Source organism: Emys orbicularis, chromosome 1 (genome assembly GCF_028017835.1).
Source record: "Emys orbicularis isolate rEmyOrb1 chromosome 1, rEmyOrb1.hap1, whole genome shotgun sequence".
NCBI lineage: Eukaryota > Metazoa > Chordata > Testudines > Emydidae > Emys > Emys orbicularis.
In genome coordinates, this window is record NC_088683.1 from 235,052,462 (window position 1) to 235,074,536 (window position 22,075).

Here is a 22,075-nt window from a genome sequence, read left to right on the forward strand (position 1 = left end):
GGCCAATGGGAGCTGCGGGGCAGCGCTTGTGGGAACGGACAGCACACGGAGACCTGCTGTCCCCAGCCAGCCGCAAGCGCTGCCCCCACAACTCCCATTGGCCACAGTTCCCGGCCAATGGGAGCTGTGGAGTCGTCACTGGGAGGCAGAGACAGCAGCAGCTCGCAGAGCCACCTCCCACCCCCCTTCCTTCCACAGGGGCCACAGAGACATGCCAGCAGCTTCCGGGAGCAGCATGGGGTCAGGGCAGGCAGGGAGCCTACCTTAGACCTGCTGCGCTGCCGGACTTTTAGCGGACGGAGATCACGATCAACTAGCAGAGGCTCCAAGATCAACGAATCTATCACGATCTACCAGTTGATGACCACTGGTATACACTGTCAGTGTTCTAGAAACTGGAACTGAAACTTTTTAATGGAAGATGAAATTCTGCAGAAATCAATGGCTTAGCCCGCCCCTCCTCTCCATCCCCACTCATCAGACAAGGCTTCTTACCAGTGCGGTGCAGATGTCTTAAGCCTTGTATTAAATTATTTTTATGGAGGCTATTAAATGTTTTCTCCCATGTAAGGAGCAATTATATTACACTGATTTTATAGCTATCAGTCAACACACTTCTGAGTGTAATACTGATCTTCACTCCTTTTTGGCAAGTATACAACCTCGTAATACAAAGAAATACACTTGAATATAGACTAATGTGCAAGCAGTTGTGTCACCATCGGTCTGCACAACATGTCGCTTCTTGAGGTGGCATCAGTGATGCCATGCAGTCTTGAAATGTAAAGAATCATGAAACGGGCCAAATTCCCATTGACTAAATTGTCTGCATGTCTCAAAACTCTACCAAACTCAGAAAAGAAGTACTATTCAACATTTACTGTGGCTCAGAAAATTAAAAAGAATGTCAACAACTGAATTAGGAGCTAGGAAGAGTTCACAGTGAAAAATCTGCCAAGCAGGGTTAATTTAGAACTCTTAAAAAGGATAAAATATAATTTGTTGTTCACTGTGCCAAAACAATTTTATGCAAAAATCAGGAGGAAAAGTACACAGTTTTTAAGTATATGAAATATTTTAAAAAGCTACTGCATATAGTTAAATTAATTTTAGAAGGAGTCAATTGTTACACAAATGCCATTCCTGTGCAGAAATTGCTTTCATGTTTATCAGGTCCCTAAGTATTAAAAAAGATAGTAAATAGGAATAAGTTTATCTAGCAGAATTTAGCATCTATCAGAATCTTATTCTGAAAAAAATAAAATAGTTCCAGGCATTCTTTACAGCTGCTTTTCTTTCTCTCTCTCTCTTTTTCGTGTGTGTGTGGGGGGAGGGGGCCCCCTCAAAATCCACAACAATGAAAACTCTATCTTTAGTAAACTGTATGGCACGTTGCACTTTCTACTCAAGCTCACCACATTCTTCCCTGGTCTTGAACATATACTGTTTTAATTTCCGCTAACAACAATGTCCAAAACAAAAAGATCATAAAAAAAAATATTCCCAAACACATGCACCTTGACCTTTAAGGTCATTTATACTCTTGCATCTTTTCACATTAATGACAAATGCAACTACATTCCTTTGCTCTTCTTATTCATATGATTTCATACTGACACAAATTTTAATTGTGTATTAGAAACAAACCATTTTTTTAAACTGTCAGGATACAATTTATCAATGCAGGCTTCTCTCTCTTTTCTTCAGTGCAGTCTCTTTTTCGTTTGTTGTTTGTCAATCAGAAAAATGACTCCAGCTTTCCAAACTCTTTGAAGCCCACTATTACATTGGGGTGATCGGTTCCATCAACTCACATGCTTACAGCACTTCAAAGCTCCTGGCTTCAAAGTTAGTTCAGAAATGCTTTAATGACTGTTCTCCACTATACAGTGAATTAATTTGCATTGTAGTGGTGTTTATTCATTAATGTGTGTTAGAGATTGTTCACACGTCCACTTAACCAGTGCTGGTGTACAAATACACACACATGATAAAGTACCGTATCTCCTACCGCTTAGATGCTTAGGGAAGAAGGAGGATCCGGGGAACTACAGGCCAGTCAGCCTCACCTCAGTCCCTGGAAAAATCATGGAGCAGGTCCTCAAGGAATCAATTCTGAAACACTTAGAGGAGAGGAAAGTGATCAGGAACAGTCAGCATGGATTCACCAAGGGGAAGTCGTGCCTGACTAACCTGATTGCCTTCTATGATGAGATAACTGGCTCTGTGGATGAGGGGAAAGCAGTGGCTGTGTTATTCCTTGACTTTAGCAAAGCTTTTGATACGGTCTCCCATAGTATTCTTGCTGCCAAGTTAAAGAAGTATGGGCTGGATGAATGGACTGTAAGGTGGATAGAAAGCTGGCTAGATCGTCGGGCTCAACGGGTAGTGATCAATGGCTCCATGTCTAGTTGGCAGCCGGTTTCAAGCGCAGTGCCCCAAGGGTCGGTCCTGGGGCCGGTTTTGTTTAATATCTTTATTAATGATCTGGAAGATGGTGTGGACTGCACTCTCAGCAAGTTTGCCGATGACACTAAACTAGGAGGCGTGGTAGATACACTAGAGGGTAGGGATCGGATACAGAGGGACCTAGACAAATTAAGAGGATTGGGCCAAAAGAAACCTGATGAGGTTCAACAAGGACAAGTGCAGAGTCCTGCACTTAGGACGGAAGAATCCCATGCACAGCTACAGACTAGGGACCGAATGGCTAGGTAGCAGTTCTGCAGAAAAGGACCTAGGGGTCACAGTGGACGAGAAGCTGGATATGAGTCAACAGTGTGCTCTTGTTGCCAAGAAGGCTAACGGCATTTTGGGCTGTATAAGTAGGGGCATTGCCAGCAGATCGAGGGACGTGATCGTTCCCCTTTATTCGACATTGGTGAGGCCTCATCTGGAGTACTGTGTCCAGTTTTGGGCCCCACACTACAAGAAGGATGTGGAAAAATTGGAAAGAGTCCAGCGGAGGGCAACAAAAATGATTAGGGGTCTAGAGCGCATGACTTATGAGGAGAGGCTGAGGGAACTGGGATTGTTTAGTCTCCAGAAGAGAAGAATGAGGGGGGATTTGATAGCAGCCTTCAACTACCTGAAGGGGGGTTCCAAAGAGGATGGAACTCGGCTGTTCTCAATGGTGGCAGATGACAGAACAAGGAGCAATGGTCTCAAGTTGCAGTGGGGGAGGTCTAGGTTGGATATTAGGAAACACTATTTCACTAGGAGGGTGGTGAAGCACTGGAATGCGTTACCTAGGGAGGTGGTGGAGTCTCCTTCCTTGGAGGTTTTTAAGGCCTGGCTTGACAAAGCCCTGGCTGGGATGATTTAGTTGGGAATTGGTCCTGCTTTGAGCAGGGGGTTGGACTAGATGACCTCCTGAGGTCCCTTCCAACCCTGATATTCTATTATTCTATACCCTTTAAAAAATTAAAATAAAAAAGTAGAGCTTTCAATTAATCACAGTTAACTCAAGCGATTAAGTCAAAACAAATTAACTTGATTTAAAAAATTAATCGCGATTAATCCCAGTTTTAATCGTACTGGTAAACAATAATAGAATACCAATTGAAATTTATTATAAATATTTTTGGATGTTTTTCTACATTTTCAAGTATATAGATTTCAATTACAACACAGAATAGAAAATATATAGTGCTCACTTTATATTATTTTTTATTACAAATATTTGTACTTTAAAAAAGATAAACAAAAGAAATAGTATTTTTCAATTCACCTCATACAAGTATTGTAGTGCAATGTCTATAGCGAAAGTGCAACTCACAAATGTAGAATTTTGCTTACATAACTGCACTCAAAACAAAACAATGTAAAACATTAGAGCTTACAAGTCCACTCAGTCCTACTTCTTGTTCAGCCAATTGCTAAAACGAACAAGTTTGTTTACACAGCTCTGCAACACCAGAACTCCAATAAAAAGAGAGCTATTGTGCAATTTAAATAGAAGGCTACTTCATTTTACATAAAACTACCGATAAATAAAAACATTATATAAATTAAGTTGAAATCAAGCCAGTGCAGTCAAGAATCTTACATAGAAAATTCAAATGTTTCCTTTCAGTTCTGGAGACAATATTTGTAAGTGCAAAACAGTATGCTTAAAGTAAAGTCTCTATCATAAAGTTCTAAATCTGAAGCATAATTTGAAGAGTCACTAATATTGCATATTTCTTATGATTGCTGTTTTAGGCAAGGAAGTGGTCAAGATTTTAACCATGTATACTAAGAATAAATTTGCATTTAGTGGACTGGGTACTAAAAGCTGGCAAAAGGCAAAAAGTATATAGAACACAAACATATATGTGAAAAACAGTAACATTTTCTACGCAACTCCTGCCACACGATTCTTTCAGAATTCTCTTAATAGAACCAAATGTCAAATCCAACCCAATACTCTGCCATGCACCTCCTACCTTGTCCTAGACATTCACGTGCAAGTTACCCAAATATTTTCCCTTCCAAAGCTATTTTCTTTAAAAATACATTAAATATTTCCTTTATAAATCCACAAGTCCTATTGATGTGAGTATTTGCTGGGTGGAACAGAGCTAGATGCTGAGCTAGAAATACTGTAACAGCTGAGCATTTTAACTGGTAACACTCTTGTAGTGACATGCCTGTGTGTGCTATCAGCTATGGAATCCATATCTTTAAACATCTGAAATATCATGGCTTGCAAATTTAATTCACTTAGAGGGCATGCGGTATTGTTACATACATATTTACACACACACACAAAAATACATGATTATGTGTTAGAAAGTTTATGTCATCAGGAGTTTGCAATAGTCACATTATTCATGGGTGGCAAAGCTATGAGCAAGTTAGGTAGATCAGTCCAAAAAAGTGCAGATAAACCATCACGATACACCATCATATATTTTGTATATGCCATATATGGTATAGAAAAACTACTTTAACCAATTGTTTAGATTTTAAAACAAGCTAAAACTGTATTTGTTACCAAGTGCCTAAAGGCCTATATTACCTGAAAATAAATTTATCACATAACTTTCCACATATCTTGGGACCAGAACACATGTACATATATTAGTAATGTTATGATAAGGAAATTGGTTTAAGTATACCAGAATTACACACATTAAAAGATGCTACATTTATTTATGCATCTAAGATAGATTTTTTTTTCTTTATTATTTTAAAACAAATGTAGGTTGACACAATTAAAGACCATCCTAATGTTTATTCAAGGCAATCACCAGGGGTGCAGGAGAGCAAAGCATCTTCTATCCACAATTTTGGCATTTCCCGACACCCGAATGCTTCATTTTACAACGTTAATACAAAGTTAAAGTAGTTTTATTGCATTTAACATAGTTACAAGGGAAGGCAAGAAAACAATTGCTGGTAACACTGAATTTCATGCCCCAATAGGCAGGTAAAGTACTTTTAAAAATAGCTGTCCTGATTAAAAACAGCCTGCCATGGAGAATCAAAGAAATATAAATTTGGAGACCTGACAGTTCATACAATTGTGTTTATTTGCTTTCATAAATATTTAAGAAACAACCTATGGTATTTGATATTACTGAGTCCATTGTAGTAAAAGCCCTCTCCTCATGATATAAGCAAACACAATCAATTCTCCTTATTTGTTATACTTCTCTTCAACATTCAAGGCTAATCTAGCTTTAGGTCAGGAAAAAGACTGGGGTCTATCATTTTAAACAAACCATTGTAGTAAAATGTGAACAGGAAATTCCAAACTATGCTACTCAAAAAACAATGATTTAAAAAAAACTCTAAACTTACGAAGCATAAAGAACCCATAAATGTATCACAGTAAATGGGAACAAAAGAAAAAAGTGTGTAATTACCTCTGTCATTTTTCTTTTTTTTCCCCATTGGGGTAAGGGCTTTTTATGGGTTTGCTGAGAGAGAAACATTCATATTGGGGCGGGGGGGGGGGGGGGGGGGGAGGGAGAGCCAGCAACATATACAGCTCTGTCTGATACCTTGGAAATAACCAGCCTGTGGGAGTTAGAGAAGGCATGCCATTCATTCTTCACCATATAAATGCCTTCTTAGAGCCTCATCTGAGCAGCAGTTTCACTTGGATCTTGAGGCACAGGTCTGACTTGTTTTTCAAATAAGAGAGCTAATTTTTATACTCAAATATATTCTTTAAACATGCTTGCTAACATATAGACATTTATATAAAGCCTAACCAAAACACGGGGTCAAGGATCTAAGCAAAATCTTCCCTATTAGAATCACACACTTATGAGGTACTCAATTTTTTTCAAGAACTTGGTCTTACAAAAATGATGCATGCCATATTTACTACTCTTAGGCCAGGTCTACACCCAGCCGCTAGTTCGGCGGCTGGGAATCGAAGTTCTGGGTTCGATTTATCGCGTCTGGTCTGGACGCGATAAATCGATCCCGGAAGCGCTCGCCGTCGACTGCGGTACTCCAGCTCGGCGAGAGGAGTACCGCGGAGTCGACGGGGAGCCTGCCTGCCGCGTGTGGACCGCGTCTGAACCGCGGTAAGTTCGAACTAAGGTATGTCGACTTCAGCTACGTTATTCACGTAGCTGAAGTTGCGTACCTTAGTTCGAATTTGGGGGGTAGTGTAGACCAGGCCTTAGATTACACAAAAAAGGTATATTCTTAACTTGAGTTAGCTAACCTGAGGTACAATCAAAGTGGGGGGGGAGGGGGACGCGCACACACATGCATGCAGGCATACACCTTTATCCTAGTGAAGACACAGCCTACTACAGAAATTGAGATATCACCATTGCTATTGAGTTTTCCGACTGCAATACCAAAACAGGTACCACAGATCAAATACAAGGCTAACAAGAAAACATATTTTTCCAGATATAAAACATGATCATCTTACCATCCGCTCAATACATGACCTACAAATTTACAAAACGCACATTCTGAAGGACTCCATCTACAGAAAGGAGGGAGAGGAGAGACCTTTCCATGACAAGGACACATTTTCCATTGTTCTTTTACATGGCAGAGATCTGGATATTTTTAAAATAAAATAAAATGTTTCTGAAGTTCATTAACTTCTTTCCCTTAAACGGAGGCATAGGATTCTCTTTTTCATACATCTATAAAGTTTATATATATATTTTCACACACACTCACTGTACTTTCCTAAGATTTACCAGTTGACTTCAGAAAGTATAAACCAAATATTTGAACAAAATATTTGTTTTAAAGAAATCTGGGAAATGGTTAAATGTGCAAAATCTAAAAAATACAGACATTTTCATGTATTAGACATGATACATGTAGCAAAAAATGTCAGCGATTTATTATGGCAAAGTTGTAATGACAGAATGGTTCAGAGATTTTATAAAAGCAGAATACAGACTGCTGAAACTTCTTAACCAAAATATTAAATCAAGCCACATTAGAAAAAAACCACACACAGCATTCTCCTTTAGTTTATACTGACAAGCTAATCAAGTATCTAAAGGGGGAAGCAACAGAGGGCTTTGGCAAATGAGATTAAAACTTAGGTCACTAGTCTAAAATCATACCAGGCAAGTGGTAACCAAAAGTCTTTACAATCTAACAGCTATTTGGTAGCCTATGTGAAATAACATGGAAGCCTGAGCTAGTATGCAAAGGACAGAGGCCAAGGAAACAGAAACTACCAGTATAATCGCTTCTACATGTCATCAGAGAGAGAGAAAGTAGGGACAGTTTGGAGTCTGTGGAGACTGGTTATTTAGCTAGAAGAACTCAAATAAATATGAAGAAATCAGGGTGACATTTCATAGGAGAATATTTTCAGATCTTTTCTGCAAGTTCTTCTAAACCAGAGGTGGGCAAACTATGGCCCACGGGCCACATCCGGCCAGTGGGACCCTCATGCCCAGCCCCTGAGCGGCTAGTCCCCGGCCCCTCTCCTGCTGTTCCCCCTCCCCCGCAGCCTCAGCTCGCCCCGCCGCCGCGATGCTCTGGGTGCGGGCCTGTATGCTCCTGGAGCAGCGCAGCCTGACCCGGTGCTCTGTGCTGCGCGGTGGCATGGCTGGCTCCAGCCGGGCGGCGCGGCTGCCCATCCTGGTGCTCTGGGCGGTGCGGCTGTAGCGCCACCAGCCATGGGTGCTACAGGCAGCGCGGTAATGGGGACAGGGAGCAGTGGGGGTTGGATAGAGGGCAGGGGAGTTCGGGGTGGTGGTCAGGGGTTGGGGGTGTGGATAGGGTTTGGGGCGGTCAGAGGGCAGGGAGGTTGAATGGGGGCAGGGGTCCCCGGGGGCAGTCAGGAAGGGGGGGGGGTTGGATGGGGCGGCAGGGGGCAGTCAGGGGCAGGCGTTCCGGGGGCAGTCAGGGGACAGGGAGAAGGGGTGGTTGGATGGGGCAGGGGTCCCAGGGGGCAGTCAGGAATGCAAGCAGGGGTTGTATGGGGTGGCAGGGGGCAGTCAGGGGCGGGGGTTCCGGGGGCTGTCAGGGGATGGGGGGGTTGGATGGGGCAGGAGTCCCAGCGGGCCACCAGGGGGCCAGAAGCAGGAGGGGTCGGATGGGGGTGGGGGCCGGGCCACGCGCCACGCTTGACTGTTTGGGGAGGCACAGCCTCCCCTAACCGGCCCTCCATACAATTTCGGAAACCTTATGCGGCCCTCAGGCCAAAAGTTTGCCCGCCCCTGTTCTAAACTAATGACACTGAAGATTCAATTGTCCAATGAGGAGTTATTGTACAAAATACAGAGAGTAAATTCAAACACTTAAATGTAAAACAGAAAGATTTTAATGCTATTTAAGCACAAATCTCAAGGAAACCTCAACCCGGGAGGCGCTACTTGCACTTCTGCAGTAAACACGCAATGAGCCTTTCAATCTTCTTACGTAAATTATGCCCTGATGGTGAAAACAAGGAGTGCAATTCAGAATGATTGTCAACATGCCTGTTTCACAAAACAGAATACATAACTTTTAAAACTGGCAACACTTAAGTTTAGCCTTTCACCCTATGTAGCATGTATGTCTCGATTATATTTACATATTTGAATTGTATTTCCATGTTTGACTTAGTCTAAGATCTTTGAGGCAGGAACTCTGTTTGTATAGCACAAGCAACATTGTCACGACTAGATAAGGTGACCAGATGTCCCGATTTTATAGGGACAGTCCCGATTTTTGGGTCTTTTTCTTATATAGGCTCCCGTTACCCCCATCCCCGTCCCAATTTTTCACATTTGCTGTCTGGTCACCCTACAACTAGATAAATAATAATTTTCTTGTTTCTACTAAATCTGTTCACATTTTTTTCTGAGCCAAGCTTAACTCTTCCAATTCCCATAACAAACTTCAGTTTTGTCATTGTTTTCAACAGGGTCTATTGCATGTATCGGGAATGCAATACAAACTTTATAATGTTGAAACAGAAGTGCTTTACTATATTATCATAGATTACTCACCAATTCACTTCTAACACAATTATTTGTATTAAGGTAACACCTAGAACAGGAGTCGGCAACCTTTCAGAAGTGGTGTGCCGAGTCTTCATTTATTCACTCTAATTTAAGGTTTCGCGTGCCAGTAATACATTTTAACCTTTTTAGAAGGTCTCTTTCTATAAGTCTATAATATATAACTAAACTATTGTTGTATGTAAAGTAAATAAGGTTTTTAAATGTTTAAGAATCTTCATTTAAAATTAAATTAAAATGCAGAGCCCCCCGGACTGGTGGCCAGGACCCGGGCAGCGTGAGTGCCACTGAAAATCAGCTCGCGTGCCGCCTTCGGCGCACGTGCCATAGGTTGCCTACCCCTGACCTAGAAACTCCCACCAAGATCAGGGACCTATTATGCTACATGCAGTACAGTAACTCCTCACTTAACGTCCTCCCGGTTAACGTTGTTTCAAAGTTACGTCGCTGCTCCATTAGAGAACATGCTTGCTTAAAGTTGTGCAATGCTCCCTTATAACGTTGTCTGGCTGCCTGTTCTGTCCACTGCTTATAAGATTCTGTGGAAGAGCAGCAACTTTACAAGAGAGCACTGCACAAGTTCCTCTTCTCCGCCTCCTCCCCGCGCTTGTTTGGCGACGCTTAGGACTTTCTGGGTGGGAGGGGGAGGAGCGGGGACGCAGCGTGCTCCGGAGAGGAGGTGGAGTGGGGGTGGGAAGAGGTGGGCCTAGAGTGGAGCAGGGACGGGAAGAGGCGGGCCTGGAGCATCCCCCGGCAAAGTCAGCGCCTGTTCTTCTGGGGGGAAGCTGCCGCTGCTGCTGTGAAGGTACTTCCTAGCATCCTTGCCTGCAGCAGGCTATGCCTGTGTGGGGTAAGCCATGGGCACCTCCCAACCACAGTACAGTACTGTACAGTATATAGTGCCTTTTGTCTGCCCAAAAAAATGTCCTTGGCACCTAACCCCCCGCATTTACATTAAATCTTATGGGAAAACTGGATTCATTTAACATCGTTTCACTTAAAGTTGTAGTTATGTTCCTGAAAAACGCAACGTTAAGTGAGGAGTTACTGTACCAACATATAGTTAAAAGACTGTTCCTGCTCTCCTAAGAGCTTACACACCTTCATTCTGTGTGTTCCCCAAACTCCCAGTTACCTTAATGGGAGTTTTTATTGTTCAACGGATTGAGGACCAAGAGAGAGTAAGGATCTAATTTAACTTCACATGCACACTTCTATGGAAATGTTCATCTATGGAAATAACCGAAACACTGGGCATCACAGTACCTCCATTTATGGCAGTGACCATCACAATCCTACAAACACTTATGGATAGGCTTGGAAGAATTAGATTTTTGCAGTAAACATCAGTAAAGGTTGATTGCACTGTACGCATACAAAGTGATGAAAACATTATTTCCATACTTGATCATCAAAATTTACAGATATGCAAAGAAAAAAATTGTTGCTTGAGAACTACAGCTTGATTTAAGGATATTTACTTTGCATATTATGTTGACAATGTGTTTAACAGTGATAAAGCTTTAACTTTTTGAATCTTAACATCTATTGTCATTAAATAATTATTGTCTGACACTCCCGCAAATATTTTCCACAACTGTGAAAATTTATATTGATAAAAAATGCTTAAAAACAGACATTGATATTATCCGCTGAAATTATTTAAAAAATGAAAATTAAATTTTGCCAAGCCTACTTCTGCATATGCTTAACTTTACTCCAGTTAAGCACATGTGTAAGTAGGATCAGGGCCTTAAGTTTCGCTGGAAATTAAACAAAATATCTTCTGGTAAAACCCTTACATTCATTCTGAGTAATATTTATCATAGCTTCAGGGTTAACTATAACTGTATCCCTGACCCCCATGGTCCACTCCAAGAGTACCCAGTCAGGTTTCAGGTCTGCTGCCATCACCTATCTATGGGTAAGGACCTTTCTCTCCTTCTGACCAGAAGGTTTTAAAGCTGCACATCTCCCTCCCATACACTGTGATAGGCAGACTGACTTGCTCGGGCTAGCACCAGCGCCTGTGCATTGTTCTGTCTCCAAGAGCTACAAACAGCATATTGCCAGCAGTTCCCAGTTACTACACAACTCCTTATAAGCAAGCACATTTATTCTTAAGGTAAAAGCATTACAGAGAAAACATATAAAACAATAAAAATTCTTATATGCATGCTCAAGGCTTACCAGAGGTCTCATGGGGCAGAGGCCAAAGTCTTGCGGGGCCCTAGTAAGACAAAGTCTTTCCAACCATTCCACAAGGACTAGGGCCACCCATGGACAGAAGGTCCTGTCCATTTGCTGAACCAGAAAGGCAGCCCAGGGTCTTTTAAACTCAGTTATGTCAAAAGCCCTTTCTTTGTTTGAGACTCTGGAAAACCCAGCCTGAACCAGTAAATGCAAGCCATTCCAAGGGGTTGCCAACTTGGTAATATTTAAAAACCGGACACTCCAGCAGGAGCGCTGGAACCTCACCAGCCCTGCCTCTTCCCCCAAGCTCCCACCCCTGTCCCGCCTCTTCCCCTGAGGCCCCACCACCTGTCCACTCCTCTTCTCCCACCCCCCAATCACTCACTGCTTTTCCCCTCCCACCCCCCGGGTCAGGAGGGAGTTGCCCGAGGGACTGGGCTGGAGCAATCGCCCGACAAAGGTAGGAGGCAGCCCCGGCTGACTAGGGGCTGTAGCGGGTGATGACCAAGCGCCTCCCCACCTCCCCCGCTTGTAGTAATCAGACTTTGGGTGTCTGGTCAGTAGAGCTGACTGGACACTGTCAGGTCCACTTTTCAACCAGACTTTCCAGTCAAAAACCGGGCACCTGACTACCCTATACCTCTCTAAAGTTGTTTAGTCTCCGTAACTCACTTTAATCACCCCTACACACACAGTTTTAGTTCCTGGATGAGCTGTAGAATCTATCCTCCCCCATGCAGCAGAACACAACTATAAATAAATTATTCATAAATTAATTACAATGGCCCCCAAAGATACTTCATGGGATTACAAAATCTATCACAATATTTATTATTAACAGTGAATTGTCAATGTCAGCTCTCTCCAGCAGGTGATGGAAGCCTGTTGAACTACTAAAGGTTTCTTTTGTATTTTAAAATCTGAGTACCCTACAACATTAAACACCCACAATTATTGCATTCTGAACATATTTTAAATTGCTATGTTGCTTTAATAGTATGTTTAAAACTAACTAATTTTAATAGAATGGTCTAACCGTAATTTTACTATTTCACTATTTTTTTTAACCACATACAATAACAGATCTTGAAGTTTATATGACTTCACCTTCAGTCAGGGAGGCATAATTCCTTTAGTTACTGGGAAACAGAAGCTGCGTAGCTGGAGATTATTGATTAAACAAATGCCTACAATGTTTTCTCAACACCAACTAAATGACTTATCTCTACACAGTCTTCCCTTTCCATATAAAACTTTTAATTCATTTTTTATTTTCAAGCTTTTTTAAAAAAATACAATCTAAACAATCCTTCACGTAAGCATCTTACATTTCAAAATTGAATTCCAACTCAAAACGCTGCTGCCATAATCCCTTTTCTATAAAGTGCCACACACATTGTTGGTGCTACATAAATAAATAACTATGAAATATTGTAATATTGCACTAGTCTTTGCTACATGCACAAGCCCCCCTTTTATTGTAGGTTAAAAAAAAAAAAAAAAAACCTTAATATACTATCTCAATGGTGATATGACGTGTACATTTTTACCATAAAGAAGCATAATCTGATTTCTTTGTGAACAGGCTCAAGCTAAGTATAATATTAATCAAAAGAGTCCCAATAAGACTTCATCCTGAAATAAATCCCTCAAAAAGCTCTGAAAGTTAGTCTTTGATTCTCAGTTTCTGGTTCAAGGATGTTGATATCTCTGTACTTTTTCATTTATTTATTTTTTGTTTCATTGCCAACAAAGTGTACTAAAATAGAAAAGCCATCTTTATTATTTTAAAGTAACAGCAACTTCTGTCATTCATTTTCATTAATTCAGACTTGATAGCCAAACAGCTTCTTTACCCAGCAAAATCAAAGCCACAGCACAGAACAGCGTCCCTTCCACCCTGCAAGCTACAGGACCTGTACCCAACTAGCTATTACATATTTAGGGACCATTCCAGCATTCCTCAGACAAGCAAAATATCTATCAAATAGACTAAAAAAAACTTCTTCATAGAACACAAACAAGAACCCCAAGTCTTATTCAGCCACTTCAACATACATGAAGTGCTAGCCTCACTAGACAGGGAGCACAGGATGGATGACAGAAATGACTCAATGGACTATTAAAAGGGATATGTACTACAACTTGTTGGTAGAACCGATTAAAATTACTTACCTAGAAAGAGTGAGGACACAACAAAAATCAGGTCAGAAAACCATCCAGAATCTCCAAACATGGCCAACCAAGATCTAGTTTGATGTTCAAGTTTCCTTACTGATCCATGGCCCATTGTTCCAGAATCAGAAGTACTCTCCTTAGCATGAAATGCTCCTGTTACTAGCAATGAAGCAAACAAAGACATCCAGCCCTTTTCTCTACCCCATGCATCAAAGCTTTCATCTATCATCTCGTGCCTCAACTACTGTAATTGCGTCCTTTGACCTTGAGTATTCCAACCTTGCTCCATACAAGCCCATAACAAAAATCGCACCAAAAATTTTAAAAACATTTCAACCATCTAATTCAAATCACTACTGCCAGAATAATCACCTTAGCCTACCACTTTGATCACAGTACCTCCCTCTCCTCACATGAACTTTAACTACTTCCATTGGCTCTCCCTTCCCCTCTGAATCAAATACAAACTTTGGTCCCTACCGTCAAGGCCCTTCTTCTATCTCACTGTATCTCACACACACCCTTCGTTCTGCCAATGATGTCTGCCTCCATCACTCACTTGTCCATTTCTACCACAAACACCTTCATGCCTCCTTCCTTGCTAACCCCAGTGCCTGGAATGCCCTCCCCAAAATGATTCACACACCCAGTACCCTGTCCTTCAAACCCCTTCCAAAGATCCACCTTTACCATGACACCTATCTAATGATAATGAGATAAGCATGTGACCTGTTTAGTGATTCGCTATTATCCCTTCTACACCCATCTTATTTTTATTCAAAAAAATTAAGCCTCCATATTATACGTAATATGAGGCTTGTCTTTTTTTTTTTTTTTTTTTTTTAACATCGGTTTAGTTAGACTGGTATCCACATAGGGATTTGTACTCTTAAATTAAGATAAATTGATGATTCAATTTAAAACTAAGGGTACGTCTATACTTACCCGCTGGTTCGGCGGTAAGCAATCGATCTTTTGGGATCGATTTATCGCGTCTTGTCTAGATGCGATAAATCGATCCCGGAAGTGCTCGCCGTCGACGCCGGTACTCCTGCTCCACGAGAGGAATAGGCGGAGTCGACGGGGGAGCCTGCCTGCCGCGTGTGGACCCGCGGTAAGTACCTTGTAGTTCGAACTAAGGTACTTCGACTTCAGCTACGTTATTCACGTAGCTGAAGTTGCGTATCTTAGTTCGAACTGGGGGGTTAGTGTGGACCAGCCCTAAGTCAATTCCTTACCAACTTAAGCTCAATCGATATAAGCCATTTTAAAATGGATTTACACCTGTTTTTCTAAGTCACTTTTAAAACACACCTTTAGTTAAACCAATGCAAGTCAGTGTGTAGACAAGACCTTAAATATGATATCTAATGTTCCTAGTATTTCAACCTCTTCCCCTGACCCTCTACCCTCATTTTGTTTCTACACACCTCTGTGGCATCTTAGACTGTAAGTGCACTCAGATGGTGAATGTCTTTGATGTTTGCACTGCACCTAGCAAAATAGGGCCCCAGTTTTGTTTGGGGCCTGTAGGTGCTACTGCAAACAAAAAACAACAAGAATCCTACTGTAGAAACATGAGAAACATTATTCCCTGTGGGCTAGCTGTAATCCAGCCTTTTTGCAACTTTGTTTCTCTTTTTACCTTGCGTCTACTAGTACAGATGCTACCATAGTCTATATTTGATTGGGAAGAAGATTGAGAGAGATGAGAAAACACCTACATTTCTATTTTCATTAGCCAATGCTGCAGTCAAACTAAAGATCCAATGTTAAGAATCTGTGGCACTTTCATGCTCTGCTGAAGAATGCAAGTTGTCACATCTTAGCAGACATGATATTCAGGAATTCTATTTTTAAACTGTAGGCAGAAGTAGTAGTTTTATTTTGTTCTGCCAAAAAAGCAATTAAATGTATTTCTGTAGAGACCCACACATACCTTTATAAAAGTACTCCCCCATACACTCCCACCGCAATATTAGAAGCCCCGTGAATCAAGCATTATATTTAATAGTTTTATGAAGGACAGGGTAAACATAGTGGGGTTTTATCTGCTATAGACAAATTCCTACACTTTTTTTCTTGCCTGTAAAGGATTTGTTCTTGTGTTTGTACACTTTTGTTATACTTCATACTCTAAACAAACAAATTTTTGCCTCTAACACAAACTAAATTGTTATCAATGGTCTCTAAATCTATACTGAAATTTGCTCAAGAAGACCGAAACCTAAATCCACATCTTATATTCAGGACTGAAATCTCAAGTCACTCATTCTTAAATCAGCTAATTATAGAACCAGAAAAGCAGAGTAAAAGTGTTCTTTTATATGACATATGCATTCTAGCTACCGTTTTTTTAAAAAAGCTAATATTAAAGTTCCTATTCAGTAACACCTAAACATGCATGTTATTTCTAAGTGCTTCTGGAGCACATTGCATTTTACATGCAATTAAAGAGACAAAGTCCCTACCGCTTGCAGCTCACACTTTTAACAGCATCTGAAGTCCCATCATCTAAGGACATGTTTAACATTTCTCTTACCTTAAAACTCTTACACGCATTTTTATGCAAGAAAGCATCCTCATTTTGTCATTTTGTCCAAGATTAAACTGCATTACCTTTCATTCATCAAAACTTGGCTGCTCAGGGCTAGATATTGCAAGCTGCCAAATGCCCTCAAGTCCAACTCAAGGGTGCTCACCACCTCCCCACAGACAGCCAGGACCTTCTAAGATTAAGCGCTTATCATACATTCCTACATATTCCTGTATCATTGTCGTAACATTGCAAAGCTCTGAACTCTACTAACATTTTTCCTGATAAATATAATCTGAGCAGCAGATCATCTGGAAATGTAAAACTGCATGGGTTTATAGAGCGCACAAAATAAAATCTCATTTCTGTGAACTTTGACAAAACATTTCGCAGTCTATCATCTTTCTTCTTGTTAAGGTTTCACAGCACTCTAAATTTTTTTTCTTCTTAAGCTACTGCAAAAATTGGCTAACCTGACCACAATGTTTAGTGTCACTCAATCTAAACTTAAAAATCTAATGTTCTTTTTAATACACAAATTTATCATTTGTACTGTACTGTAAGGAACAATCCTTCACTTTTTGGAGAGAAATGGCCTGCATAATCTGGAAAGTAGCTTCCATCTCTACCTTCTATGATTCCACAATACTACTCTCAACACATTTTAGGCCTGTACTATTCAGAATCTTCTGCCACAGGAAGTACAGCTTCAGTGTTCAACAAGGCTGGATAAACCATAGGATATCAATGCCATTAATTAGGAAACATGTGGACATGAAATTAACAAATAACGACTTTTCCCCAAAACAGCATATAATTTGGGCAAAAATAATACCCTAACCATCCCACTTGTTTCAAAGTATCTAAACCACAATGCACTGAGGGTCAAAAAGATCAAGTTCAAATTATTAACCATGAACTAGATTTCAGTTATCAAATAAGAGTAACAAAGAAGCTGCAATTTTTAAGTAAACATCAAGTTCAAAAAAGTACCCAACACTGACTAGCCTGACATCTCTGGCCCCAATCCTTCAAACACTTATGTCACTCACAAGTATCAAATTAAGATTGTCAAGTATCGGGGGTAGCCGTGTTAGTCTGTATCTACAAAAACAACAAGGAGTCTGGTGGCACCTTAAAGACTAACAGATTTATTTGGGCATAAGCTTTCGTGGGTAAAAACCTCACTTCTTCGGATGCATAGAGTGAAAGTTACAGATGCAGGCATTATATACTGACACATGGAGAGCAGGGAGTTACTTCGCAAGTGGAGAACCAGTGTTGACAGGGTCAATTCAATCAGGGTGGATGTAGTCCACTCCCAATAACAGATGAGGAGGTGTCAATTCCAGGAGAGGAAAAGCTGCTTCTGTAAGGAGCCAGCCACTCCCAGTCCCTATTCAAACCCAGATTAATGGTGTTAAATTTGCAAATGAATTTTAGTTCTGCTGTTTCTCTTTGAAGTCTGTTTCTGAAGTTTTTTTGTTCAATGATAGTGACTTTTAAATCTGTAATAGAATGACCAGGGAGATTGAAGTGTTCACTTACTGGCTTATGTATGTTACCATTCCTGATGTCCGATTTGTGTCCATTTATTCTTTTGCGGAGGGACTGTCCGGTTTGGCCAATGTACATGACAGAGGGGCATTGCTGGCACATGATGGCATATATAACATTAGTGGATGTGCAGGTGAATGAGCCCTTGATGGTGTGGCTGATGTGGTTGGGTCCTCTGATGGTGTCGCCAGAGTAGATATGGGGACAGAGTAGACAACGAGGTTTGCTACAGGGATTGGTTCCTGGGTTGGTGTTTCTGTGGTGTGGTGTGTAGTTGCTGGTGAGTATTTGCTTCAGGTTGGGGGGTTGTCTGTAAGCGAGGACTGGCCTGCCTCCCAAGGTCTGTGAGAGTGAGGGATCATTTTCCAGGATAGGTTGTAGATCGTGGATAATGCGCTGGAGAGGTTTTAGCTGGGGGCTGTATGTGATGGCCAGTGGTGTTCTGTTATTTTCCTTGTTGGGCCTGTCCTGTAGTAGGTGATTTCTGGGTACCCGTCTTGCTCTGTCAATCTGTTTCCTCACTTCCCCAGGTGGGTATTGTAGTTTTACAAATGCTTGATAAAGATCTTGTAGGTGTTTGTCTCTGTCTGAGGGGTTGGAGCAAATTCGGTTGTATCTTAGGGCTTGGCTGTAGACAATGGATCGTGTGATGTGTCTTGGATGGAAGCTGGAGGCATGTAGGTACGTATAGCGGTCAGTAGGTTTCCGGTATAGGGTGGTGTTTATGTGACCATCACTTATTTACACTGTGGTGTCCAGGAAGTGGATCTCTTGTGTGTACTGGTCCAGGCTGAGGTTGATGGTGGGGTGGAAACTGTTGAAGTCCAGGTGGAATTCTTCAAGGGCCTCCTTTCCGTGGGTCCATATGATGAAGATGTCATCAATGTAGCGCAAGTAGAGGAGGGGCACTAGGGGACGAGAGCTGAGGAAGCGTTGTTCTAAGTCAGCCATAAAAATGTTGGCATACTGTGGGGCCATGCGGGTACCCATAGCAGTGCCACTGACTTGAAGGTATAAGTTGTCCCCAAATCTGAAGTGGTTGTGGGTGAGGACAAAGTCACAAAGCTCAGCCACCAGGTGTGCCGTTGCCTCATCAGGGATACTGTTCCTGACAGCTTGCAGTCCATCCTCACATGGAATATTGGTGTAAAGTGCTTCTACATCCATGGTGGCCAGGATGGTGTTTTCAGGAAGAACACCAATGCATTGTAGTTTCCTCAGGAAGTCGGTGATGTCTCGAAGATAGCTGGGAGTGCTGGTAGCGTAGGGTCTGAGGAGAGTGTCCAAATAGCCAGATAATCCTGCTGTAAGAGTGCCAATGCCTGAGATGATGGGGCGTCCAGGGTTTCCGGGTTTATGGATCTTGGGTAGCAGATAGAATACCTCTGGTCTGGGTTCTGGGGGTGTGTCCATGTAGATTTGTTCCCGTACTGTAGCTGGGAATTTCTTGAGCAGATGGTGTAATTTCTTTTGGTATTCCTCAGTGGGATCAGAGGATAGTGGCCTGTAGAATGTGATCTTGGAGAGTTGCCTGGCAGCCTCCTGTTCATAATCCGACCTGTTCATTATGACTACAGCACCTCCTTTGTCAGCCCCTTTGATGATAATGTCAGAGTTGTTTCTGAGGCTGTGGATGGCATTGCGTTCTGTACGGCTTAGGTTATGGGACAAGTGATGTTGTTTGTCCACAATTTCAGCCTGTGCACATCTGCGGAAGCACTCTATGTAGAGGTCCAGTCTGTCATTTCGACCATCAGGAGGAGTCCACGCAGAGTTAAGATTGTGTGTGTTTGGAGAATCAGGGTCCAGGCCAACTAGCTAGAGTAAAAAATACTTGCACCTATACATCTCCAGCCATGTAAAGAATAGATTAATATATTTTAAAAGCTAGATGGGACAGTTGTGATTATCTAGCCTGACCACCTGCATAACACAGGCCATAAAAAGTCAATCAATAATTCCTGCATTCAGAGCAAAAATGGGGGGGGGGGGGGAGAAGAAATCTGGGAAAAACTGTCAGTCAACCTGAGCATGAAAAACCAACTGCAGGATGATCCAAGTGGATCCCAGGGTTGCTTTATAGAGCGCACACACACACGCGCGAGTTGTGATTGTCCTGCAGTGCTGTCGGTCACTGCATCTCTGGGTGGGAGGAGGGGTCCCATCACACCTACGGCAGGGAGTGCCAACCTAGGTAAGCAGGGTGGGGGAAGAGTGTGGAACAGAGAACCCCCTGGCTGGGAGGTATAGAAAATAATCATAACACATAGACTGATTTTTATATTTTAATCTTCAAAAACTCCAAGAGCTTCCAGGAGGCTAAATGGAAATCTCAAATGGCACCTCTGCATGCTGTCATGACTTGTGGGGTGGGGGAGCCTCCAAGTTAAAAAATATATATCCTAAAGTCGATTAAGAAAAGATTGAGAAACACTGAACTATAGCATATCCTATAGAAAGGTATCCAATCTTGATTTAGAGACTTCAAGGCCTGCCACTTGATAAATTATTCCAACTGTTAATTTCCCTCATTATAACTGTATCTTCTTTGCACTTTTAACTATTTCTAGCTTCAGCTTCCATAATTTCTTGTAATGACTTTGCTAATTTAAAGAGCCCTGAATTCTCAGGTAACTTCTCCCTATGTAGGTCATTGTCTGTCAGTCAGTCACCTCTTAACTTTCCCTTCAATAAACTAAATACATTGAACTCTTTATGTCTGTCATTGGAAGGCATATTTTCCCAAATTTCAAATCAGTCTTTTAGCTCTTTTTGAACCCTCTCCAATTTTTCAACATCCTTTTTAAGGAACTGGCACAATATTCCAGCAATGGTCTCTCTAATGCCATATATGAAGAAAATATTACCTCTCTGTTCCAATATTCCCATTTATACACCCATGGTATATGTTAAACCTTTTCCAGAGCATCTCACTGGAAATCTTGTTCAATTTAGTTATCTTCGACATCCTCTAAAGTAGCAGTTCTGAAACCGTGGGTCAGGACCCCAAAGTGGGTCATAACCCCATTTTAATGGGGTCGCCAGGGCCAGCATTAGACTTGCTGGGGCCCAGGCTCCGGCCCCCTCTCCCCTGGGGTCATGTAGTTGTCAGAAAGGGGTCGGGGTGCAATGAAGTTTGAGAACCCCTGCTCTAAAACCTGTTCAGAGTCAATACTTTCCAGGACCTGCCTGTAGGTATGGCCTGCATTCTTTATACAGTGGAACCCCGCAATAATGCACCCGCGATAACGCGAATTCGGTTATAACGCGGGGCGAGTCCGGCGGGCGCGAGGCATTTGGGATCCATGCCCCGGCGGCTGCAGCAGGAGTGACTCTCCCTGCAGCCCCGGCGCGCCCCTGGGGTTCTCACCTCTGTCCCCGGCAGGGCCGGCTCCAGCCCGCAGCCCGCGTCCTTCCCTCCCCGCCGACCGACAACTTTCAAATAACTTGCAGGCAGGAGTGGCGCAGAGCCCTCCCGGCAGGCGGCGCGGCGGGGGGGGGGCGAGTGGCGAGCGCCCCAGCCAGGGCCGCCCAGAGGGGGGGCAAGTGGGGCAATTTGCCCCAGGTCCCGCAGGGGCCCTGCAAGCCCGGGCCCGGCGGCGGTCCGGGTCTTCGGCGGCGGTCCGGGTCTTCGGCAGCAGGGGCTCCGTGAGCTCGGGCCCGGCGGCGGGGGCCCCGTGAGCCCTGGCCCAGCAGTGGTCCGGGTCTTCGGCGGCGGGGGGCCCTTCAGTGCTGCCGAAGACACGGAGCGACTGAAGGGCCCCCCGCCGCCGAAGACCCGGACCGCCGCCTGGTTAGTACAAGCACCGCAGCTCCCCCGTTTTGCCTCAGGCCCCCTGAATCCTCTGGGCGGCCGTGGCCCCGGCTGAAGGAAGCGCTGGCCGCCCCCCTTCTCTCTCTCCCCCAAGCTCCCTCCCTCCCACTAGCCAGGGCATGCACTCTACTGCCCGGGGCATGTCTGCAGCGCAGGGAGTCCTGCTCCTCCTGCCTTGGACAAAACTTCCTTAATCGTTGTACAGTAAGTTGAAACCCCGCTATAACGCGACCCCGCATTTAACGCGATTGAATTTTTTGGACCCCAATTATCGCGTTATAGCGGGGTTCCACTGTACCTCTACCTTGAACTGTATTAGAGCATATTGTTTGACTGCAGCAAGCTTACCAACTGATTCAGATT